We start from the raw sequence: 15,400 nt of genomic DNA on the forward strand, positions 1-15,400 counted from the left end.
ACAATGACACCATCATATGCATCACGTCCATGGCCATTTCATCTGTGTGGATGAAGCATAATTGAAATGTAAGCAACTGATAAATGAACACAGCTGAACTCCATAATCAACAATAACACCTCTGTGTATACCACACTCACATCCATTTCACCTATGTGGGTGTATATATGCAGCCTTATTTGTAGCTGTACATGTGATCTCTTTGGAGGGGTTGCACAGCAGGAGATCTCAGCAGCCACCCTATTAGGATATACTCCAGGAGTAGAGAGGGTGGACTTAGACTCCCTGTTAGAGTCATCCATTCAGGAATTTGGTGACCTTGTGGACATTGCAGAAGTTGTGAAGGAGCCATCCCCAATAACACCAGGGATACATACGGATGACCCATAGTCAATAAACTGGCATTCAGAATACAGATGCCTGCATCCTGAAGGAAGAAATTCCAACAGGAGTCAGGTAAGTATACTTATTCTCATGCCCCCTAACCCTGCCTCCATGACGCCTTATCCTAAACCTCCCTTGTAGCTTTAATCAAACAGAGATTTAGTCGTTCCCTGCTTGCAATTTAGCTTCTCCTAAGGCCAAGATATGGAGCCTAGTTCTTCTCCGCATTTATGTGACCCACATAACTCTGCTATAATCTCTGATTGGCCCCCAGCCCAGTGAGTACTAGAGCAAGAATGACCATCGTTGGGTGAAAATGAAATGGTTTCCCTAGTTGATGGTTTTGCACCATCAAGGTTAACCACCAATGGTACACATGATTAATGCTTAATCCAACGATTGCCATCTTAGCCATCTTTAGGTTGCACTGTATTAACTTCTCCCCTTTTGTATCTGTTGTGACTGCACAGACTCATGAAGCATAAACCTCTCCTACCCCTTGGTTCTCTCTCATCTCAGAATAGTTAGCTGTGCTGCAAGCTGGTTCTGTTCACATGAATTAGGGTGCAGAGCTCTCAGGCATTTGTGGCCACCTGGGGATACCCCAATTTCTGCCTTTAACTAAGATATGGATGCTTTATTTTTGTATCCATTAAGGCTGCTTCTAACTATAGGATACTAATATCCTTTTCTCTGTTTGTAGCCACTTATTTTTGCCACTGCTCTTCTGTCATTGTTAAGGGCAGGGGACAATGCTACACTGTATCTGGCTCCCATAAGCTAACAGCATCAATGTTCTGGAAGTACATTTCCATTCAATTTTGGGTATTTAATGGTTGCCAGACATCAGATGCAGCTTTCCAATGCTCTTCTGATGTCTAGCTGCTTCTTTGCAACTGCAGACACCCAAAAATATATCCACAACTCAACTAATGTGCATGAATCTCTGAATATTATGTGCATGTGCCTTTTACAATGTCTGATGATTGCAGTACAATGACTACTAGCATTACTTGATTTGATGTCAGAAGATTGGCAACCATTAAATGCTAGGTTCCCGATATCCACCTTATAATCTACTATAAATACAGGCAGCCTTTACTGAATCCCACCTGGGATTGTGTGTCTAGCTCTTCTGCTACCCCACTGTAGCTGTTCCCCAGCAAGGAGTGGATTGGAAATACTGTATGCAAAGCAAATGTATGTGAAGCTTTATAAAGAACCTGGAGGCTAAAATTATTAGCTTATTAAAATGCTGATTTAAACCCATTTAAAAACTAATTACAATGTAAACATACTTATTTAAAGTCTAACATTAAAAGTCATTGATTTTCCCCAGAAGTCCTTAAATTAGTACAGCACTATTTTCCATAAATGAACTGCAGGAAGGAGAGGTGAGAGGTCAGCCAGGCAGGCAGCACGTGTAGGAGAGAGAGAGAGAGAGAGAGAGAGAGAGAGAGAGAATGACGCAGCATGGTGTGTGAGCTGGATGGAACTGAAGTGTGAGAGAGAGCCCACGTGAGATACTGGAAGGATCACAGAAGCCAGGACTGGTGATGCATGTGGGGTCAGTGTTGAGACATCCCCAGACAGAGTGCTGATAGCAGTGTCACTGCACCCATCTGCTTACAGCCCTAAAGAAGCATGGAAAGCAGTTCAGGAGAAACCCCTGTCATGGCGTGTATCTAACAGCTAGTGCAGAGTGGGAAGTCCTGTTCACAGAGAGGAATCCTGCAGCCGGACACAGTGTTGTGTGGGAGACTGAGTGAGTACTATCAATAGATATCTGTGATCCCTGATCAAGCCATTTAAAGGGAGTGTTTGGGCCAGCTACCAACCCATCTCAAACTAAAAGAACACTTGCACAATTTTGTGGAGGGGAGATTCAGAGAGAAAAGTGTGTGACTATTGCCCAAGATTCTAAATGACATTGTTTATTTCTACACGTGGCCTCAAACTTTGGATGCATATATATATTTCTTCAACCACTTTCTACACACATTGGTGAGAGCTGTTATTGCAAAGCGCCCTCAATTGGTAGGAACTGTCATTGCCTACATCCAATGCACCCTCTATTGGTGACTCTGATATGACATGCATGATCTACAGCGCCCCCTATTTGTGGATTACAAACAATTGTGCACAGTTCCAATTAAACTTCATTATCCTTGGAGGACATTTAGGAGCAGGACAGTTCATGCTCTGAATAACTTGAATGACTAATCATTTTGATATTCACCACTGAAGCCTTATTGATTGCATTGCCTTCTAATTGCATAACCTGTAATGTAATGCTTGTTGCATTTATCTACCCTTGATCCTAGTTGATTTGCAGCGGTGACCAGTTTCCTGGTTAATAAATACCATTGTCACCGTCATGGTGTATGTTGGTTATTGTGTGCATTGCTCGGGGTGTTCATCCTTCTGCTACAGGCTCCCATCAAGAAGAAGAGGCCATTGAGTCCGTGAACCGGTCCAGCCGACCGTGGAAACCAGGTACGACACTAAACCATCATAGGGGAGGTGTTACAAATCTCTAGTTTCCAGTATTACAAGAAGATATTCACTTTGGTGCTGATGAACATAAATTGAACACAAACACAGGGCTGGCGCCAACCACTAGGCATTTGCCTAGGACACCGGCCACTGGAGGGCGGTACTGTGCAGCAGAAAAAGCAGCAGCACCGGCAAAGCTCCCACCGAGGAGAGCAGGTAGAAAGGAGCTGGGAGCAGGTGAGTGACCCCCCTGGAGCCCACCCAGAGTTGCATCTCTAACCCCCTCCCCCCGCCGCATCTCCACCACCAACTCTCCCCCTAGGGAGCGCAGAGGGCAGATCACCCCCCTGTGGAGCGCAGCGGCAGCAGCCGCATCACCCATTCCCCCCCCCCATGGAGCACAGCGGCGGACACATCATCACCCCCCATGGAGCGCGTAAGCGCTGGGGCGCCCCCCACCCCTGCCTGGGGCGCCGGTGCTACGCACCGGCCCTGCACACACACATATATACACACACACACACATATATATATATATATATATATATATATATATATACTGTATAGATAGATAACTTGGGTGAGCCTCACATGTTAATGATTAGATGAACGGGTGCAAGGTCCTGAAGAAATTTTCATAGAAACCATATATCCAGAGATAGACATAGGTCTGGCAGCACACTTTTTTAAATGTTTTTTTGTCCACTTTAATTGACCAGTATATTGCCAAATAAGGACTGAATTGCAGAATATCAACAATTTCACATATAACACACGTGTTAGATGATTGAGGGACCAATCAACGATGGGCCCCTAATGGATACACTCCCCCACCCGAACTCCTTATAAGGAGCATGTCAATCTATTATGCATGCTTACATGACTATAGGGACCACCACAGTAGTACTGTGGCAGTACTCAAGCGTAGAACCGGCTTGTCTGTCAGACGTTACAGGCGGCCGAGCTGGCACATCACGGCGTTAGCATGCGCCTGCAGCCACGTAGATCCGGTGCATCTGGCACAAACCACAGACGGCCGCAGCTGCAGTGCTCCATGGCAATGTGACATATTGCCACATACCAAAAGGTCAAAGAGGCCACGTGTCCATCAGTATGTCACAGTGTGTAGACACCATTGTTTACCATTACAATACCCCACTCCACAGTAAAGCAGCCCTATTACTAACAAAGCCTGCATAAACATATCATCACTGCCCATCCCTTATCCTTCTGGACAGCATATCTATTATGGGCAGTGGGCTATAATATCAACTGGGGCATAATATTCTGGAAAAACAATAGAGCAGAACATGGATAATAAATGTCATAGAGCTTGCTAGATCAATGGGATATAAATCACAGGAGAGTCCACCATTGGGGCCATCATTGAAATGGCCACACAGCCATCATTATTCAATATAGTAAATATACAACACCTAAAAAAAATTCCTAAAAAATAAACACATGAAAAAATATACACATAGGACAGAACGCAAAAAAAAACAATGTTGGTGACCATACAGGCTCTAAACATTTTCTTGAAAAATATCTATTTAAAATGTTTACATACACAATGCAATTGGCGTTTGATGTTGATAATCCAGACAAGATCTATGCTGATCTATTAAAGCTTAATAAGAGACTAATGGATTTAGAATTGCACGGTTTAACGATATCACAGTATCATAAAGACAAATTACTCCCTAGGGTTTCCAATCAGGAACCAATCCACTATTGATCCTGGGAATCATGAATTTTGCAAACTATGGTGCATGATCTTAAACCAATGCAGTTTGGACCTTATGGCCCTTGTTGTCCAACAAGTAAACTCTGTAACTGAAGCAGTCAAAATTGATATAGCTGAATGCGAACATAATGGACTAGAGACCCTTAAGGCAGATGAGTGCAACAACTGGCTAACTAAAATCTCGGAGGGGTTAGATAAGTTTAAAGCTGAGTAACTTACTTTGAAGAAGTCCAAGTACAGGAAAGGTAGAGAAAATTATAAGGAATTGAGGGTCCAACCCTGGTTAAATAGACAAAACAAGACACCAGTGGCATGCCAGTGAGGGTCAGAGAAAGTGTGGGGGTGGTCAGGATTACACCAATGTTGAGTCCCACACTTCCCAGAGTGACTCCGACCAACTGTCTAGAGGTAGACAGCCTTTTTTCAGGAACATGTTCACACACGCAGCCGAAATTCATAAATGACCCACCAGAGGGGAGGGCGGAAACATAAGAGGAAAGTCAAGAAGTGTGTGTGCGTGGTGCGCAATCAGCAGCAGATGGCACAGGGTTGTCAGACCCTTAGATTAAAGAAGATTAAAGAAAGAGGGTGTGCCAGCGCTGGCTGTACCAATAATTGGACCAGATTTCTGAACAGCTCAGAAATCAGTTTGCTGACACCATCTCTGAAATTGCAGTGACCTGTTCAAACCTACCCACAGACATCCCTCACCAAAAACATCTGGACTCTTTTGGGATAACTACATGATCCATAATTCATCCAGCAAAAAAGAGGAAAATCATTAAAAGTGGGAACCCTGAGCCCTTGAAATTATAGGGCAACTTCAGTACTGCTGTGTCACCCCAGTCTGGATAACAAAAACATCGGCCAGACCAACCAGGATGGTAATATAAATCCAATTGTCAGTATTTCATGAAAAATACCCATCATAAGTTACAAGCAAAAATATCCCGGTGATATAAGTTTTAACAGTGCAATTTGGACTTCAAGTTTAATGATTCACATATTATTTGTTATATTATATCTGTGTTTTAATTTTCTTAATTATTAAATTGGTATATATTTTTGAGAACCGTCTGGTCCAATTATTGGTACAGCCAGCGCTGTCACACCCTCTTTCTTTAATAAGAGGAAAAGTGTCAGCTGTGGGTCCAAAATCAGGGAGCTAACTGTTTTCAATCTATCCAAATATACTCTGACAGCAGATGAGATGGCGGTACTGTCTAAAGGTCTGACATGTACAAACCTGAGTGCTAAAAATTTCAAAGGAAATTAAACATTATGGATTTCTATAAGAAACATGGGTCTGATAATACACAACGTACAGGACCTTTTAAGGACAAAAGCATGTTTGATCTAACTACCAAAAATGCATATATTGAGACTTTCTTCAGATTGGTTAAGAAAGAGGTTGGATCTGGACAGTGTTGTAAAAGACCGTACAGATGCAATCTCTCTAAGCAAGAGTTGATGGTTGTACGCTTCCTACATGACAACACAAATATTGTCATCTGCCCTGCCAACAAAGGCAGGGGGATTGTAATTATGGAGAGGATGTCACAGAGATAATGCAACAGCAGAATGATGAGTGAAGCTATAAATGCTTAACCTTTGACCCCACATTAGCCTTTAAAGGTGAGATAGATCCAGTGATTGGGATGGGAGTATCCAACAGGTGAATCGACAGTAACACCTATATTATCTTGAAACAAGATCATCCGAAGAACCCATTGATATATACTTCCAAAAATCTACAAGTGCCTAGTGTCCCCCCGCCCCTCCCCCCCCCAGGTAGACCTATAATATCTGCAAGGGGGTCACTAGGCCAACCTACTTTGTAGACTTATACCAACAACCAGTAGTGGTCAAAACACCATATTTCACAGGAAACACAACAGATTTTCTGTTAAAACTTTGTAAGTTTGGACAACCTCCTGCAAATAGTTTACTGGTGACTGGACATCAGCAGCTTGTAAACGAATATCTCTAATGATGAGGGTACATCTGCTGTACAAAACATCTTAATGACAAGTTCTGACTACACAGGTCCACCGATTGATTACCTAATTTTGTTGATAAATATTATTTTGCATAAAAACTATTTTTTTATTTAACAACACTTTCTTTTTAGAGATAACTGGGACCGTGATGGGTCAAACCTGGCCTCACCATATGCAAATTTTTTTGTGCATAATTATGAAAGGACTTTTATTCCTGATTATTCCAAATACATACTGTCAGCACCGGGGTTTCTTGTGTTCCCGGCTGTGACCGTGGTGGACCAGTGGAGGGCGCTGGGTAGCAGAATATAGGAGGCTTGATGTGGGATATGCACTGGGGACCCGGGCACAGCGAACCAGAGGGAGACCAGAAGCAGGGGCACGGAGTCTAACTTGCCAGCGGTATTCACCAGGGAGTCCCGCAAGGAACTATGGACTTGGCTGCGTCTGACAAGCAGGTCGCGGCCCCCTGCCCTGGTCCTCTGGACGCAGGCTGGGAGTGAGGACACAGGAGATATGAGAGAATGTCTTTGGAGATGGCCTGAGAGCCGGGGATCATAGTAGACAGCCTGGGAGCTGTGGGACGGCCTGGGAGCCGGAGGTGATAGTTGGCAACCTGGAAGCTGCGAGACAGCCTGGAAGCCGGTAATGAGAGTTGGCAGCCTGGGAGCTGCAGGATGGACTGAGAGCCGGAGTTGTAGTTGACAGCCTGGGAGCTGCAGGACGGCCTGGAAGCTGGAGGTAAAGACCTGGGAGTCGTCAGTACATGATGTAGATAACCAGGAAAGTGTAACAGAGTCTCTGGAGGTACTTTAGTATATAGTCGACATGGGATTTCGGCAACAGGTGTATATGCGACAATACTTGAATGCAGCAACTGGTGGACGTCAGGGATGTCGACGGAGATGTAATAGTCTCTATGGAGCACAATAACAGTGAGCCAACCCAGGTGTTGACGGGGACTATCCACAGGATCAGGGCAAGATGGTGAAAGTCACTGATATTGGTAACTGGCTTGAGAGCCAGAGAGGTGCTCAGCGAGACACCTGATACTCGACCGCAGGGATGGTATTAGCAGGAGTCTCTGGAGATGAACGGAGCCAGGTAAGTAGCAGCAGGACACTTGGAGATGGTATCGCTGGAGACTGGAACTCTCTGTCTCTGAGGTAACCACACAGGATGCAGAATGAACATTTGTTCAAGGCAAGGAGGACTCTGGGAAGCTGGCTTATATTCCTCCAGGTGATTGCTTGATTGTCTGCAGCTTGCAGAAGCAGACAGAACCAGGAAGTATGCCTTGAGTTACCTGGATCAGGTGACTGGTGCTGAACTCAGGTAGCCTCACTGGAGTTTTAATCACTGATAATGCAGAGCAGCTGCAACAGCAGCAGCTAGGAAACAGACAGGCATGGAATCATCAGAAAATAAATGTGAACCAAGTCAGGTTCATGACACATAGCATTTTGTGCCAGGTATATAAACAATCTTTTTCTTGTATGGACTGGTAATCAGACACAATTGGACTCATTAGACAATTTGACTCATCTAAACCACTTACCAGGCTGGATCAGATTTACATACAATAGTCATCCAATCATGATGGACTTCCTTGATGTCACCATTACAGTGAATAATGAGATGTACACTACTAAAGTTTTAAAAAAATCAACAGACCAAAAGACTTTTTTGGCCAACTCTAGTTATCCTCCTCAGCCATTGAATAGAGGCTTACCTTTTTCCCAACTTGTGCGGGTTGTCCGCATCACCTCGGAAAAGGATGATTTGCAGAGAGATCTACAGGTGATGGCACAAAGATTCCTAGATCTAGGATATGATGAGAAAGAGGAACTAGATCGTGAAACATTGCTTACAGATGGAGCCCCTCTCATTGTTGTTCGGCTCTCGCCAGAACGTCCCCGCTGCCGAGAGACAACAGAGAGGGACTCCATCAGACTGGGACACAATATCAATGTTAAACCACACTATTGAGTTAGAGTGCTCTGACCTACCTAATCCGACATGACCCCACTGTTACTACAAAAAGCAATTCAATGAAAGTTTTTCATTTAATCCGAAAGGTGTTCAATTGGAAAATCCATCTTGTTTCTCTCTGGACAAGCATTTTTACTCTGTCACCCCCCCCCCCCCCCCGAATAGGGGCCAGAATGTGGTCAATGATTTTTGTACTGAAGATCCTCCATCCTATGTTGTGCTTCCTTGAAATGCCAGGCCACTATTTGGTCCACGGGTTTTCCCATCAGGGCAGCTTTTATTGCCGACTTGTGGGCTGCCATGCATTCTTTAAACATTCTTGAGGTTTGACCCACATAGTGCAATTTGCATGGGCACCAGATGATGTATATCACGAATCTGGTGGTACATGTGACTATATGTTTAATGGAAAAAAAAAATTAATTGTGAGGGTGCTTAAAAGTTGCACCTTTCTGCAAAAAGTCACATGTCATACATGTCAAGATTTGCATCTATAGCAGCCATTTTTCTTCCTTTATATTGAAGACGTCTGTTGGCATAGGTCTGTGATGTCATTCTTTACTAAAATGTCTTTAAGATTCCTCCCACATTTGTAATTGACCATAGGGTAAAGGGGTCTCAGACCCGGGAGGTCTGCATCACACCTGACGATGGGCCAGAGCGCTTTTGTTGCTCTGGTGAGCACCCATGTGGCTACAGTATATTCCGATACCAGTGGGATCCGTTAAGCTGTCATTTTCCGGTTTGAGGGTTATAACAGTGTGGATCTGGGCATTTTTAAGACTTCTTCTTTTTGTTGTAGCAACATCTTTTTAGCTACTTGATGCCAGAAGGGTGTTTCTGTCTGTCTTCTTCTAAAACACTGTGGTCTGGATTTGGTGGTTTAATACTGTTAATGTTATGTTCAGATAATTAACGGACTCCATACTGTAAGTAGCAGTCAGTTTTATTGGTGTGTCCAATTGCTCTATTTTGTGTTGCAATGACACCAGAGCTCCTTCGCCCAAAAAGCCATCTATGTAGCGTAGGTATAATTTAATGTTTTTCAAAACATCTGGGTCTCTGAAGAAGAACTCGCTTTCTTGGGCAAACATAAAAATGTTTGCGAACGCCGTGGCCACGTTTGATCCCATGGCACACCCCTGGCATTGTCTAAAATATTCTCCGTTAAAGAGAAAATAGTTTCTCGACAATGTTTTTTCCAATAGCACTAGAAATAGGTCTCTGTCCAGTGTTTCAAAGGATGTCTGTTCCAAGAACTCTTTAATGGTTTGTAGGCCTAGTTTGTGCGGAATGACCATATAAAGGTTTGTGACATCCATAGTGCACAAGATTGTGTCATCTGGCAAATCATCCAATTTTTTAAATTAGATTTAAAAGCATGGTCATATCTCTTAAATAAAAGGCTTGTTTGGTGACCAGAGGTTGGATAAGGAAGTCGAAAAACTGGGAGATGGACTGATATAAAGACCCACGGGATGAAATTATGAGCCTCCCGGGGGAATTTTCACTGTTTTTGTGTACTTTGGGGATTGTATATAGTACTGGGGTTATAGGGAATGGCTGAGATAGACTCTTTTTTTTTTTTTTTTTTATATATATATAGTTTTTATTGACAGAAAAGATGTCGTTTCACACAGTAGTATAACTTACACATTACATTTTTTTACAGACATATAGTTAATACATTTTAAAATTGATCAAAATATATATATTTTTAACAAATTTTAATACAGTATCAAACTAACTTTTGATCTGAAAATATAGATCTAGATGTTACAGATCTTATTTAAAAGGGCTGACCCATAGATAATATAGTTGTATTATACCATGTTGTTAGTTGAAAATTTTGTCGCAATAGTGCTTTAGTTTCTGGAGATAGAGTTTTAATATAATTTAACCAGGTGTCAAAGAATCTTTTGGTACGCTTTTCTTTTTGCAGAGTAACCTCAGACCAATCCATAGTGAATAAATAAGATAGCCTAGGAAATAATAAGGTAATCGACACTGGTTCAGGGGATATCCATTGAGATAATATTGTCTTTTTGGCCACTGCAGCAATTTTATTAAGAAGTCTCAAGTTTCCCGTGGATAGACCCTGTCTTGATTCGGCAGGTATTATACCCCAGAAGGCCCACACACTATTAATAGTAAAAGACAGATGTAAATCTTGATTTATATATTTTTCAACAGCTGACCATAAGGAACCCACCATAGGACAGGACCACAAACAGTGCATAATATCAGCTTCCAGGGCTCCACATTTGAAACAAGCTGATGTGTCTGCTTTGCCCATTACAAATTTAAGCTTTGGTGTAAAATATGCCCTGTGTAGAATTTTTTGGTTCATCTCTACATATGACATAGATACTAGCTGCTTATTTATGGTTTGGTATGCCTGAAGGAGCGATTTCATAGGAATGTCTGGGAAATCTCTCTGCCACTTAGTCAGACCCTTTCTGTCTCCCTCTAGATTCAATGTCACACGGGCTTGGTTATAAATACTTGAGATAGTTAGAGGTGAACCCGGGTTACGTCGAATGGTACTATCGAGATCAGTTGACATACCCCTATTGCCCAGTATTGACACTATCGCATTAATATAGCTGCATGCTTGTAGGAAAGGAAACGGTACTCTTTACCTAGAACGGCGCCCGTCGCGGGCATCGCGGGTACATTTATGCCTGCCCGCGACGCGACCGACGCGATGCCCGCGATTTTCCCATTGAAAACCATGTTAAACCTGAAAAATCGCGTCGGTCGCGTCGCGGCCGGCCATAAACGTACCCGCGATGCCCGCGACGCGATGCTCCCGATTTCCCATAGGAAGCAATGTTAAAAGCCGCGATGGACCCGATTTTAGTGTTAAATGCCTCAATCCACCCGATTTGGCCATAGAAATCAATGCTAAATGGGCCACAGAGCCCATTAACCCTTAAATGTCCCCCCAATTTTTGTACGCCACCCCACGATCCACGCCAACCCGAAGCGTGGCGAGCGCAGCGAGCCCGCGAGGGGCGGCGGTACGCGTCCTACGACCTTTTCATGCCCTACTATCCACGTCGGCGTGGAGTTGAGAATAGAATAGTGTGGCGAGCGCAGCGAGCCACCGAGCCCGAAGCGTGGCGAGCGCAGCGAGCCCCGCGAGGGGACGCGGATACCTTCACAGGTAAGCGCGTCCCCTCGCGGGCTTCACAGGTGTCCGTGGCGACCCGGACACCTGTGAAGCCCGCGAGGGGACGCGTCTACCTGTGAAGGTATCCGCGTCCCCTCGCGGGGCTCGCTGCGCTCGCCACGCTTCGGGCTCGGTGGCTCGCTGCGCTCGCCACACTATTCTATTCTCAACTCCACGCCGACGTGGATAGTAGGGCATGAAAAGGTCGTAGGACGCGTACCGCCGCCCCTCGCGGGCTCGCTGCGCTCGCCACGCTTCGGGTTGGCGTGGATCGTGGGGTGGCGTACAAAAATTGGGGGGACATTTAAGGGTTAATTGGGGCTATTTGGGCTCTGTAGCCCATTTAACATTGATTCCTATGGGAAAATCGCGGGCATTGAGGCATTTAACGCTAAAATCGCGGTCAATCAGGCTTTTTAACATTGTTCTCTATGGGAAAATCGCGGTAATCGCGGGTACCCGATTTTGATGTACCCGCGATTTACCCGCGATTTACCCGCGATGCCCGCGATTACCGCGATTTTACCCGCGATGCCCGCGATTTCAATCGTGGGCGCCGTTCTAGGTAAAGAGTACCAAGGAAACATTTGTATCTGTAAAGTTGGGAATTTTCTTTGAAGTTGGGACTGTGTTAGAAGGGTGAACGATTCTGGTTTTAAGAATTGAAATATGTAACAAAGACCTTGCCTATGCCATTCCCTAAAAATTGGAGAATTGAGATGAGGGTGGAACTTAGGGTTTCCCCATAAAGTTAGAAATATAGATTTGTATTGTAATAAATGTAGTCTAGGGCGCAAAGTACACCACGCAGTGCACGTGGAGTTAAGTAAGAAGTTGTTTTTGAATGAGGGTGGAATAATCTGTGGTGAAGTGTGTAACATGGAGACCAAGTTCCATCCTGGTGCAAAAGCTTGATCTAATTCCCTATTTGAGTAAGTTTGAGTGCCACTATTCCAATCAGTGGCTATTCTGTAATTGGCAGCTAATGCGTATGTTCGCAAACAAGGCAGGTTGAGGCCTCCTAATTCAGGTTTTTGTTGGAGTTTAAGTAGGGATATTCTAGGGTGTTTGTTTGCCCAAATGAATTTAGAAAGGGCTTTGTTCAAGGTGATTAACAGACGTTTTGAAGGGTAGATCGGCAAGGTGTGAATTATATAGAGGAATTTTGGAAAACTAATCATCTTGAAAAGGTGTCAACGTCCAATGTATGTTAAGGGGAGATTGGCCCATTTTGAAAAATCCGAAAGGGTTTTCTGGAGAAGTGGATGATAATTACAATCATGCAGTAAAGACGGGTGCCTTGGTATCTGTATTCCTAAGTATTTGAGGCAGCTATTTTGCGCCCATCGAAATGGGAAGGTATTTTTCCACCCTCGTTGTCCTTCTGGAAAGAAGGCTGATGCCTCTGTTTTAAGATAGTTAATTTTGAAACCAGAAATTCTCTCAAATTTAGTCAATATGTGGAGGACCTTTGGAATCGCTACTTTAGGGTTAGAGAAATAAAGGAGAATATCATCGGCAAATGCCGAAAACTTAATCTCAGTCTCTCCTACCCTTATCCCCTTCCAATGATTTTCTCTAATAAACTGTCTAAGGAGTGGGTCTATGGCAAGGTTGAATAATAGAGGGGAAAGGGGACAGCCCTGTCTTGTTCCTCTGCCTAATTTGAAACTCTGTGTAGTATAAGAATTGATAGTTAAAAAGGCAGTTGGATTGCTATAGAGGGTGAAAAATACTTGAGCGAAAGGCGCACCAAAATCTTGTATCTGAAATATTCGGTTTAGATGTGCCCATGATACCCTGTCAAATGCTTTTTCAGCATCGCAGCTCACTACCAGATTGTCTACCAATTTAGAGTTGTGCGTTTCCATCATGGCTGCTAGAAGAGTCCTGATATTACGTGTAGAGTGTCTATTACGTAAAAAACCTGTTTGGGCTGGGTGTATAATTTTGGAAAGTATGGGTTGTAGCCGAGTTGCAATTAGTTTTGTAAATATTTTATAGTCCTGATTGAGTAATGAGATTGGTCTGTATGAGGAGGGAAGAGATGCGTCTTTGTTTGGTTTTAGAAGTAATATGATTCTAGCTTCATTAAATAATGGTGGGGCTGGGTTGCCTGAGAGAATGGAATTAAATAGTTGGACAAGAAGTGGGGCAACTTGTGGCGATAAGGATTTATAATATGATGCAGATAGACCATCTGGTCCAGGTGTTTTACCTGTGGGGAGTAATTTGATCGTTTGTTCAATTTCTTGTGTCGTTATTGGGGCCATAAGCTGAGATAGACTCTTTAACTCTTTTTCTGTTATTAATTTGTTAGAGACAGCTTGTTTTAACAACCCATCCAATTCTTTCTTGTATTGTATGGTGGGGTTTGAAGTTAATTTCTCATAAGTGCCAGTGTCTCCCAGTTGTCTATCATTTTCCTGTTTATACTTTAAATCACAATCCCACCTCCTTTGTCCGCTGAGTGGATTATGATAGACTTATCCTGTGCCAATTCTTTCAATGCTTTCTGTTCAATTGGAGAAAGGTTATGGTCAATTTTGGGCTGTGCTTGCTGGAAGCGGTCCACAGATTTGTCCAACTATCGTGCAAATGTATCACAGTAAACTCTGTTGCTTTCACCAAGTCCTCTGGAGTGCCTCTACTTGTATTGTACTACCACCTATATATATATGCTATATATGCTAATATGTAGATTTTTTGATATACAATGTTTTTTCATCTTTTCAAAAAATGTCATTATTTAAAAAAAAAAATTTTTCATTTTTTCAAAAAATTTCACATCTCACTGATGCGCCTCTGGCGGTGGGACTTTCACCTGGCAGGGTTAATTTTTCCCTATCCTGAGGGGTGACATTTCCCACTGTTTCAGACTGTTTTAATTGTTTGTATTTTGTGTACATACACACTGGTCTCCTGGGCTGGCTCTCTGCTTCACAGCTCCCTCCTGCATAACGTTCCCCAAAGCTAATATAAATACGTATAGACAGGTCCTTGCATCGTTGACCTGATAGCGCAAGTGGAACGCACGTGAACCGCAAATGCGGAAGTAGCATCCACTATCTTTCAGAAGCGCTGGAATGCAAACAATGCCGGATAGTGATGACATCACTTCCAGAAGTCGTGGAAAGCACGCCGGGTCTGGCGTGTCAGACTGAGCAGTAACCCCCGCTTGTCAGGTAACGCGCGCTTAAACAGGTGCATTAAATTGTTAACTAACATTGCGATTGGCTAGTAACAAGTTGTGGGAGGCTGTCTGTGGGTATTTAGCTGGCTCAGGGAGACAAGTGCTTTTATGCTGTTTTGGTGGTACAACTGGTTGCAGTGTCTTGAAAAAGGGTCAGCTGTGGACCCGAAACGTCGACCACTTTTAAAATGGACCAATAAAGTTTTGTGATTTTTAAGTTTTCTGGAGAAAGTCTGGTGAGTGCGCTCTACCTTATTGGATACATATGGCTAATACTTCTAAAGTGTGACACCTGAGTTCATGGACAACCCAGCATTTATTGAAGGAATTTTGTGAGTGCTTATTTCCCCACTTGGATATATATATATAAATAGGTTTATATATATATATCTATATATAGATATATATAGATA

Source organism: Crinia signifera, chromosome 2 (genome assembly GCF_055691185.1).
Source record: "Crinia signifera chromosome 2, ASM5569118v1, whole genome shotgun sequence".
Lineage (NCBI taxonomy): Eukaryota > Metazoa > Chordata > Amphibia > Anura > Myobatrachidae > Crinia > Crinia signifera.